Below are 10936 nucleotides of genomic sequence, written 5' to 3' on the forward strand. Positions count from 1 at the left end.
GAACCAAAACCAACTTCCAGCATCTAGAAATACATATCACATTGATAACTGTTGCATTATTCACTGTACATGGTCCATTTGAAAATCTATTCGCCAAGTAGTTACTCAAATGTTTACTCATGGCAGCAAGGCAACAAGAGCATGCACAGCCCTCCACAGAGCCACAGGATTTTTGCAGAGGTTCACATCCTAAGAGAGGTACTACATGTTTGTTTTTTACTGCTTGCTTGCTTTGCAATATTAATTTGCACTTTAAATGGTGACATCCTCATCCAGTAAGTATTCCAAGCACTCCAGTTCTGTGAATGCTCTTTGAGAGGCCAAGTCAAACATCTTAGCTCCTGTTCATACTCCTTTCTGGCTTATTTTAGGCCACACATGTGAAAAACATGAAAAATAGATTTTCCTTTCCCCTGGTCAAAGGCAATATACACGTTGGTAATTCATTCTTCTTGAGTTTATCTGGACACATGGTATTGCAGACAGGCTACAAAGCAGACTTTACTCAGCCACAAATGAAGAAGTGCCATATAATCGGGAGGGAAGGATGTGGAAAAGGGGCCAGCAGAAGTATAAATATATTGTGGAGAGGATTTTCAGAGCATATACATGCCATCAAGTTATTAATATCTGGTCAAATGTTTCTTGAGATTTGTTTGCATAACTTTCGTTAACACTTCTGTTCTTCAACACATTTTGCAGACAGACTCACTTCCAATAGCACAATACCTATTACAATGTCACGGCACCTAGTAATATTTTCACTGAGAAACAGGGAAAATGTTTCACACAGAAACCTGAGTTTTTCCCATATAAGGAACAATAAAGTCCAGGATAAACTTTAAAATGCAACTTTTTCTTCCCAAAAGAAAGTCAAAATGGTTGCAGAGGAAATAGTTTTGTCAAAAGTCCAGAATTCTGTAGAACAGCCATTTCAGCAGATATTTTCTGACAAGTTGACTGATAACCTGCTTGAAACCTCATATAATTTAATATCAAGCTCAGAGTTTTGCTTCAAATCTAACTAACTATCATCTAGCTGCTGCTATTTAAATGGCTTTGTCAGAAGCCAAGGAAATTAACTTATTTTGCTTTTAAACACTTTCTTTTCAGAGATATTCTGCACCTGTGATGACTCTTTTTCATGCTTTGCTGTCATATCTGGTTACTTGCAATATCAAATTTATGAAATTTGGGGACTGCCTGTATTTATACCTTTGTGCAGACACAGGAGGGGACAAAGACAAAACAAATGCTACTTAAATGGTGGCTGTCTTGAGCACAATAAAAACAGTATAATGCATTAGCACTATTTTGGCTATATTCAGGTCCACAAAAATGGCTATTTCTTTACGTATAGATCCAGGAAAAAGGAAAGATGTCGGGTATGTGGTTAAGATATTGCCAATGTCTTAAACTGGACATCATCTTAGATAATCTGCATTTTTCAAAGCAATAAAAGTAATAATAGAAAAATAAAAACAAAAGTTAAACAACAAAATACATATTGGGGGGCAAGGGAAAAAAGCCTTCATACCATCTGCATCTTATACATCTTACACAAGGAGAGTAAATACGCTGTCTTTAAAAAGACACACCCTTCTGTCCTCTCCCCAGCCTTCATCTTCCTCCCACAGCATCCCTTGCAGCCCCCAGCCTCCTTGCCTGGCCTCACAGAGTTCCCTTTCCTCCCAGCAGGGAAGGACAGTTGCAGAGCTCTCTCTCCTTGGGCATGGCACAGCTGTGCCTGGGGACCATCCCTCCCTCCCTCCCTGCCTCCTGCCAGCCCCCTGCAGCAGCAAGCCTTCAGCTGTGCCACCAGCCCCAGGAAAAACTGATGTCCTCATAAAGAAGTCCTGCTCTCAGAGTAGTATCTGCAAACAGAATCTATTTTTAACCGATCTGATTGTGAAATAAACATTCCATAAATGTAGGGTAATGCAGATTGCCCACGGGGAAAAGCCAGTTGATCGGTCCAGTGCAGCTGCAGGATCATTGTCCACTTACAAACACTCCAATTGCCCTTATACATCAATATCCATTTCAGAGTCATTAAATTTAAGATATTTTTCAACAGAAGTGTAAAACTGATTTGCTACGGAAGCCATTTCTGACACTAGAAAACAAGTGAAGGAACAGGCTGAGTTGCTGCAGCCACAGCAGGAAGGGATTAGTCCCTTGGAGACTGCTCCTGAAACAACAGCCTGAATTGCAGGCAGAAATTACATTTTACTTCTGTGGCTCATTTACGCCATTTCTCTTTCTTCCTAATATTTAGTTAAACTGTAATCTTTCTCTGAGGGGGGCCCCACAGAGTCTGGAAAATAGAAGTTTAAACTCTGATTTAGGAAATGGAAGACAAATTTCTAGAACTGGAAAAATTGCTTGATAACTCTCAAGGTTTCCTGAGAAGCCTTTGAGTAAGCCTCATTTATTTTTAAGGCAAGCTGGTGGCAGGAAGGGGATCCCTGTGGAGGCAACAAACAGCCAAAAGCAACACTTGAAGTCTGAAGTAGGTTTGTGCTGGGAGAGAAAATGATTACCTTACACCAAGGAGGAATCAAGGTGTGACTGTGCAGCAACAGTACCTCTACATTAACTTCAGTTAGAGCTTTTCAGTAGCATATGACCTCAAAAACCTCCGCTTGGCTTTTACGCTGAGTTTTCATCACTAGCTGGTGACTTTCCCTCAGCCTGTAGGCCAGCACTCTGAGTAGGTGTATTAGTACAGAAGATTGTAGCATAAAATCTCCCAAGCAGTGTCCTTCTGCTGCAGGAGCAGCAATCAGAAGTGCCAGCTGCAGACTTTTTCCCCATCGTCAATCCAAGAACACCATTAGCGGTGTATGGCAGTCCTTAAAACTCCCAGGGCCACACAGTTACCAGTTGGATAACTGGATCTCGGGTCTTCTGACCATTACATTGAAATGTATTGGTCTATTGAAGTCTCATTGGTCTGTATTGGTCTAATATCTTTGACTTGTTACTGATGTAGCTGTTTTTGTATGTGCTGTACAGATGATCATACTTTTTACTGTTTGCTCTCTGTCCTAACAAGATTAAACTACATAAGGATAAACTACACTGCTAAAGAGGTGTAAATTCTCTGACTAGTATTGTTTCAGCTGATTGAACAAGAGCAGAAAAAACAAAGCTAACCACTTTTAATTGTAGACCACCATCACTAATGCTAGTTAACACAAGGGCCCTTTATGTTCATAATGCTTGATATGAGCACCTCCCACTCCCAAGTTTAGCTGTATTTTTTTTCCCAAGCTGGTTCTATGATTGTATCTACAGCCTTGAGCAAATGTAGCCTGCCTTTTGCGCAGTATGGACCATGAAAAATCTGAGCAACTCCCATTTCAAGCCTTGTAACTACTGCTAAACTACTGATATCTTCACATGACAAAGAATCAAACATACTCCTTGACAATTTGTTCTACAGGCAAATTCCTTTGCTGAAAAAGAGTTATAATTTTAATTTTATTTTGAATATCTGGTACCATGTTCCAACCACTAGACTTCCATTATTATTTCTGCCTGCTAGATTAAGCAATATGTAGTAGCTGATGTGTTCATTTTCTTCATTTCTGGTCCAAGATCAAGTCGCTTGGGGTTTAAAAAGGCAGGTATTTCCATTTATCAGAAGCACTGACATAATTTCTTTTTGGCTGCTTTCCCTTCCCTCTGGGTGTTATTTTACTTTTATCTAGTCAAATCACTCATCCACAACTCAGTTTCCATTAAACATTCAGCACATGGTTCATTTGCATCAGCAGGGTCAACTGCAATGCTGAACAATCGCCCAGTTGTGCCTTCCAGGACTTTTCAGCAAGGAGATGCTTATGGAATTGGTTTTTTGTACACATCACACAAAAGTACAAATGGTTGATGACAACAATATACTCAAAAGAAAACAGAAATAAAAGGATATTGCAGCAGCATTTACCCAGCAGTCAGAGGAAAGGGGAATTAATCCACAGTTAGAAAGGCTGCTGTTTGTTGTGAAGCAAAGTAACCCAGCAGGGAAAGACCCAGCAGCTATGCAACTCACCCTGGTTTGGCATTCCAGTCTTCAAACATACCCGTATCCCAGCCTTGGAGACAAGAGAAGCTCCAGGGTCCCCTACCCTTTGACTGACTATCTTGACACAGGATGCATCTTGATGCAGGATGGCATCACCATTTGACTCCATGCAGAAACACCCAAGTACCAGTGGAACTGTCTGAGCAGGTGCCAATCACATCTCTATGACTTGACAATGTGGACAAACATGATCTTATCACCAGTGTTGGCAGCTAACCCAGTCTTGGACATTGAGTTCAGTTAACGGCACCCAAAAGAGAATGCAGGTCTTTTCCCTTTACGGCCCAGCAGTCACTGTGGTTTGCTGGAATGTGAAGGTTCTTCACATCTCTGCTGAGCAAGAAGGCACCAGCCACCAGGACAGTGGATTTCAGAGCCATCTCTCTTCAGACACTATACAAAGTGCCACTTGTTTAACAGAAAACATTTCAATTTAATTTCAAACTCTCTGTGAACAATACCCAAGCTTCATGCTACTGTCAACTAACCTGGAAAACATGGAAAGTCAGTGGAATAGCAGTTGAAGACTACTTTTTGTGTCACTCAGCTGGACCTGAATATCATGCAGAACTCAAGAGTTCAGTTGGTGAAAAATTTGAAAGAGATTTGAAAAATAAATCTGTCAAAAACTCCAAGCAAACACAAATAGTAGAAATATGACAGCAGAAAAAACTCTTTTGTTGAAGTGGTGGGCAAATATTCTTGGGCTAAGCAAAGGAGTCCTTGCTGCATGTTAAAATGGCTTTGAAAATGCACTTATCATTTTATCACAACCCAAACCTCAACTTCCTGTATCTGGTCATCTGAAGGGAACATGTCTGCATGCTTGAGTGCTTTTTCTTTTTGGAAGCCATGCAGCCCAGACCTTGTCTCCTCTATTCCCCAGGCTGCAGCACTGGAGCTCATCTGTCACGTTTGTCCACTCCAATGGCCTTGAAACATTGCTAGGCAGGATCACTGTCCAAAGGGTTATTTCTAAAATGGTGGGACAGAGCCCACCTCTTCTGCCCACCTCCCCCCCCCCCCCCCCCACCCCTTGCCTAATGCCTGCAGTGAGCAGTGCCTCAGCAGGGGACACCACAGCCTCTGAGGCACTGGGGAAACTGGTGATGGTGCCACAGTGCCAGCAGCAGCTCTGTGGTGTGCACATCTGTCCAACAACTGACATAGAACCATATCACTTCACACAGACTGAAAAAAACCTTTCAGGTAAGTGCTCCAGGTAAATCTTTCTTTAATACCTACTCTTCCTGGTATTCTGCTATATTACATGTCTCACATTTCTGAAGCAGAATGTAAAACTATCCCCTCAATTACTGCAGAGAAGTAAAATGCTACAGCTACTCAATTTTAGGATGACTCAGTTTTTCATGTCTTCAGCTCTATGGTGTTGTTACTGCACAACCTGATTTGGCTGCCTTAGTTTCAAATGAGGATAAGACATGCAGTAATTGAAGACGCACTGTGTCTGCTACAACGATCTATGTACAGAGATTTGAAATAAATCCTAATTTAAGAAAGCCATAAGAGAGAATGCTATGATTCTTCAGCCAATAAAAACAACACAGATAATACAATTAGCTGGCTGGTCTGGAAAATTATAATGCTGATGTGCTCTAATGAAATGAAACAGAGACAATGCTTGCTGTGCTGGCTGAGCAGCCTGATTCCTGCTCCAGCTTGGTTCATGGAGGCAGCTCCATCTTCAAGAGGCTGACTTGTCCAGTCACTTGCATGCCAAGTGACACATACTTTTCTGATTCTAGTCTACCATACAGAATTCTGGGACCTGAGACCTGGAAAAGAAATAAACCACCAAAGCTCATGGTTTCACAGAGTACAGCTTTGTTCTGCACAGACGGATGAAGTTTTACCAATCATATGCATCCACATCTCAGTCAAGCAACAGCTTGGAACTAAGAGTGTATTTATAAGAATATTTTTATCAATATAAAAGTCAGAGAAGTAACTACAACTTCTTACAATAACAGCTGTATGTTATCCCTATTCAAGTAACAGCATCATCTGGTTTTTCAATTACTTGAAATTACTTTTCCAAAGCAACTTGCTTTTTTTTTCCACTCTTTTGGATGCATCTTCTTTACACAGCCTTATATATCATCTATACCTATCTATATATCTACATCTACATCTATGTATCTCCTGTACGACACAGAATTCTACACAAGAGGAAGAAGTTAAGTTTGGCATAGGAACAAGCGATATTTCTGAAAATTTTCTCTTCACATACAAGTGGAGTAAAAGATGGTGAATCTCCCAGTGATTCAAGCACATAAATGTACTAGTTCAGGCCAGCATAGCCTAGCATATGCACATGTCCCACTGAAGTAAATTAAATAGAAATCCACCCATGGCACACACTGATTTGTACTAAGAATCCTTAGAACTGCTTCAGGGACAGAAAGGAAGTTTTGGACTCCACAGCAGCTTAGAGTATGTGAGGAATAAATAATAAAATTTAATTGAGATGAGTGTCTTACAGCCACAAAGAAGCTGGGACTACTGCATTAGAAGGTAAGATACAACTGTAGGGGGAAAAAAAAGCAAGCATAATATTGCTTGGGGCCTTCAATTCTGCTGTATCAAACCTCTGTAGCAAGAGTACTTCTGTTTTTTTGCTATCTGCAAGGTCTTGCAATGGATCTATAACTAATTATCCCATGCATCAGATAAAAATGCATATTCCACCTGTATTTTCATCCTACTTCCTAAGGTTCCTAGCAATTTAGTGCCAAAATATTTGTGTGTAATTATTTCCAAGTGTGATTTCCAATTCCTGTCACAGTTAATAATAAATGGTGATTTTAACTTCTACAGTATAAGATGCAGTTATTCTTATTTTCCAGCTGTTATGCCACAACAACATTAATAGCATAATGGCTATAAATACAGTAGCATAACAGCTGGTATGGTGGTAATAATGCCACCTGCAGCATCTCTATATACTCTCTCATCTTCTCATTGCCCCAGGTCAAGCTTAGACTTGCCATCTTTTCCATCTCAGAGCACAAATTCAAGCAGAGAAAAGAGGCTCAGCGATAAAAAAGCTGTTGTTGTTTAACATAAATCACAATGAAGTCTCTAATTGTAGCCCAAGGAAGAGTCTTTTAAACCCACATGTGTTAGAAGCAAATGTTTGAGATGCTAAGGGGAAGTGAGTCAATAGTTTTTCAAATTAGTTCACATAAAAATGTGTTACTACATATAACACAGAAAGCATCATTAAAAACCATTGACCTGCCATGATCAAAAAAATCAGATGCTCCTTTTTCTGCCCTCTCTGATGTAACCAGCACAGTCCCCTGAGTCTTTCTGTAAACCACTAGTAGTCTAGTAAAGACTAGTAAAATTTTAAGCTTTTTTTTTTTTTTTTTTTTTTTACAAGACAAGAAGCTTATACAGGCTCCAGGAACTTCTCTGATAAAATATCTTTGGTTTTAAAATTTACTAACTCAAGTCTCCATCAGAGATGGCAGCAGCAACCATACTGTATGTAAGCATTTCCACTTAAACAAGTCTGCTAAAACATGTAAATGGAGGCTCAGTAGCAATAAAACTTACTGCCTTTGCCCCCTTTAAAAAATACCATCTAACTTCTTCCCATTTATGTTGGGTTGACCCTGGCTGGATGCCAGCTGCCCACCAAGCCATTCTGTCACTCCCCTTCTCAGCTGGCCTGGGGAAAAAAAATATAATGAAAAGCTTCTGGGTTGAGATAAGGACAAGGGGAGATCACTCATGTATTAATTACTGTCATGGACAAAACAGACTCTGTTTGGGGAAAATAAATCTCTTACCAATCAGGACCAGAAAAAATGAGAAATTAAAAACAAATCTTTAAAAAACCCACCTTCCCTCATCCCTCCCTTCTTCCTGGGCTCAACTTTACTCCTAATTTTCTCTACTTCCTTCCCTCCAGCCACACAGGGGAACGGGAAAAGGAGGCTGCAGTCATTTCACCTCAGGTTGTCCCTGCTGCTCCTTCCCCTCACAGGGAGGACTCCTCACACTCTCCCCCTACTCCAGCATGCAGTCCCTCCCACAGGAAGCACTCCTTCATTAACTTCTCCACTGTGGCTCCTTCCCACGTGCTGCAGTTCTTTACAAACTGCTCCAGCGTGCCTACATTCCTCAGGGAGCAATCCTACAGGCACAGCCCGCTCTAATGTGGGACATTCATGGGATCACAAATCCTGCCAGGAAACCTGCTCCAATGCGGACTTCCCATGGGGTTGGAGCCACCTTCGGGCATCCACCTGCTCCAGCATGGGCTTCTCAGTGGTTTGCAGGTGGATCTCTGCTCCTCCGTGGACCCTCCATGGGATGCAGGGGCCCAGCTACTTTACTGTCTTCTCTAACAGGAGCTGCAGGGAAATCTCAGCTCCAGCATGTGGAGTACCTCCTGTCCCTCCTCCTTAACCAGCCCGGTACCTACTGAGCTGTCTCTCGTAGTCTCAATCCTCTCTTCTCTGGCTGTAGCTGCTGTTGCTCAGTATGGTATTTTCCCTTTATTAAATGCCTTATCCCAGAGGTGCTATCATCATCACTGCTGGGTTCAGCCTTATCCAGCAGCAAGACCATCTTGAAGCTGGCTGGCACAGGCTCTGTCAGGTATGTTGGGAAGTTCCTGGCACCTTCTCAGAGAATCCACCCCCACCCTCCTCCTGCTACCGAAAACTTGCCACAGACTTTCCTACTTGAGCAAATGCCTCATACAAAGTTTTGTGGTTTTTGCTTTCTCTGTTTTCTAAAACAGATTGGTATTATAAAGATGAGTATCCCTTAGCCATAGAAAATTAAACAGTTTTGTAGTTCTGAAGAAACAGGACCAGGATACAGTATGTAACTGTCAGTTTGAACCACTAAACAGCACTGGGGTACCTTCAGTACAGATTTACTTCATCTCAGTAACAGATCACATTGTTCTGAAGTATCATTTCTATGATTATTGCCACCAAGAACAACCCAGGTTTTCTAAAAACATCGAGTTAAAACAGATATTATATCTGAAATAAAACTCAAGGTCACACTGTAAACATACATTAGTGTGCCACATACACTCACATTTACTGCCCAGATACTGGTTTTCTCATGTTTATACATTCTGATTTAACTGCCACAGTAATGACATTGTAGTCACAGAAATACTCAACAGGCCAAGTCTGTTTTAATTACAATTACAGATTAGATGTCTAATTCCTAGTCTTTCCTTTCACATCCTTTTATTCCCATGACAAAGAAAATACACAGTGAGGCATTTATGTTTGTATATACTATTCTCCAGATTACATGTCTAGTCTAATAAATTCATTAACAAGACAAGTAGTACAAATGATGGTTCTGCATCTCTTTCACTAAAGCTCATTATTTTCTTTTCTTCCTTACTTAATTTGTCTGTGTTGGAATGCATTCAGCATTTTTACTGTATTCAGACACTAATAAAATGGTGGGCTGGACATGCACACCAGTGCTGACAGCCAGGAGCAGAATTATTGCCCTGCTTATGCACCCTTCCTGAATGGGAAAACTAGGTCAACTGATAGTCCAGATTCTACATGTGACCAGCACAGGGCAGGGTGGGTGGAAGAAGGCCAGCATAATGCTTCTTCAGCAGAACAAACACAGAACATACCAATATGTGTAAATACATGTGTATTTCAAAATTGCATAATTGTATAATTGAAACAGCTTATAAGGAGAATCTCTCAGAAGTGAGGAAAAGAATGAAGAGGAAAAAAGGAAATATAAGTTTTTCTAAGGAAAACAGAATAAAACCAACAATCAAAGAAAACCACCAAAAAAACCCTAACAAACCATGTGAGAGCAGGTAAGTTCCTGTAAGTTTCAGCCAAAATAAAAACATGTTCTGCCATAAACTAGGTTCAGCCATGTTCCCCATAGAAAGTTTGTGTATCACGCCTTGGGTTCAGCAATGGCAGACCTACCTGTGTAAAGAGCAGTGATGATGGAGATATTACCCACCTCTGTAATCTAATCACTTAACTGTGACACAGGCATCACTATGGCAACACTGCTGAATGCAAAGCCAACAAACAGAGAGAAAACGATTCAAAAGTTAAGACACTTATATTTTGACTGTTCTTTTCTTCAGAAACAATGGAAAATATTCCTCCTTCCTTAGAGATCTGCAAGAGTCTCTGGAAAACCCAAGAAACCCAGTTCAAATTCAGTGTTGATCCTGTTATGAGCAAGAGGCTGGATTAGAGGATCTTCCAGCCTCATCAATCCAATGACTGATTTTTGTGAACTGCCTTTCTACAACCTTGAGTAGCCTTTAAAGTTCCTTTCAGAACAGCAGAAACGTCTGGAATTCATTAGAAAATCAGCACTTCATAAAGCTGCAGCTCTGTCTGTACGCCTCCCATGTCCCCATCTAGCAAGCACACGGCGGTGATGGCTGGTGCTGCCTCACATTGTGCCACCTTGGAAGAACAAGGTGCCTTCTTTCAAACCAGTTAGATGACAGGCACCATTCAACCTAATTCAATTAAAATAGCACAGAGTTGCATGCTGATTAAAATTAGATACTTCAATGAAGTTAAATGTGCTGGTGGATTATTATACAATTATGGCAGATCAAACAAATACAATTAAACCTAGATGGGTATATGTGTACACACATACATAAAGCCAGTTTAAATAAATACAAAATTTCAAATGTATCATTAAGCATCAATTTATATGTACAGAAGGCTGTATCTTGGCCTCTGGGATCCTAACATTCTCTTTTATTAACCTTTTTGCCACACAAGGACTCTATTTTACATGCAAGTACTAATATATGAATCTGCAAATACTCTCAAT

Source organism: Cinclus cinclus, chromosome Z (assembly GCF_963662255.1).
Source record: "Cinclus cinclus chromosome Z, bCinCin1.1, whole genome shotgun sequence".
Taxonomy (NCBI): domain Eukaryota; kingdom Metazoa; phylum Chordata; class Aves; order Passeriformes; family Cinclidae; genus Cinclus; species Cinclus cinclus.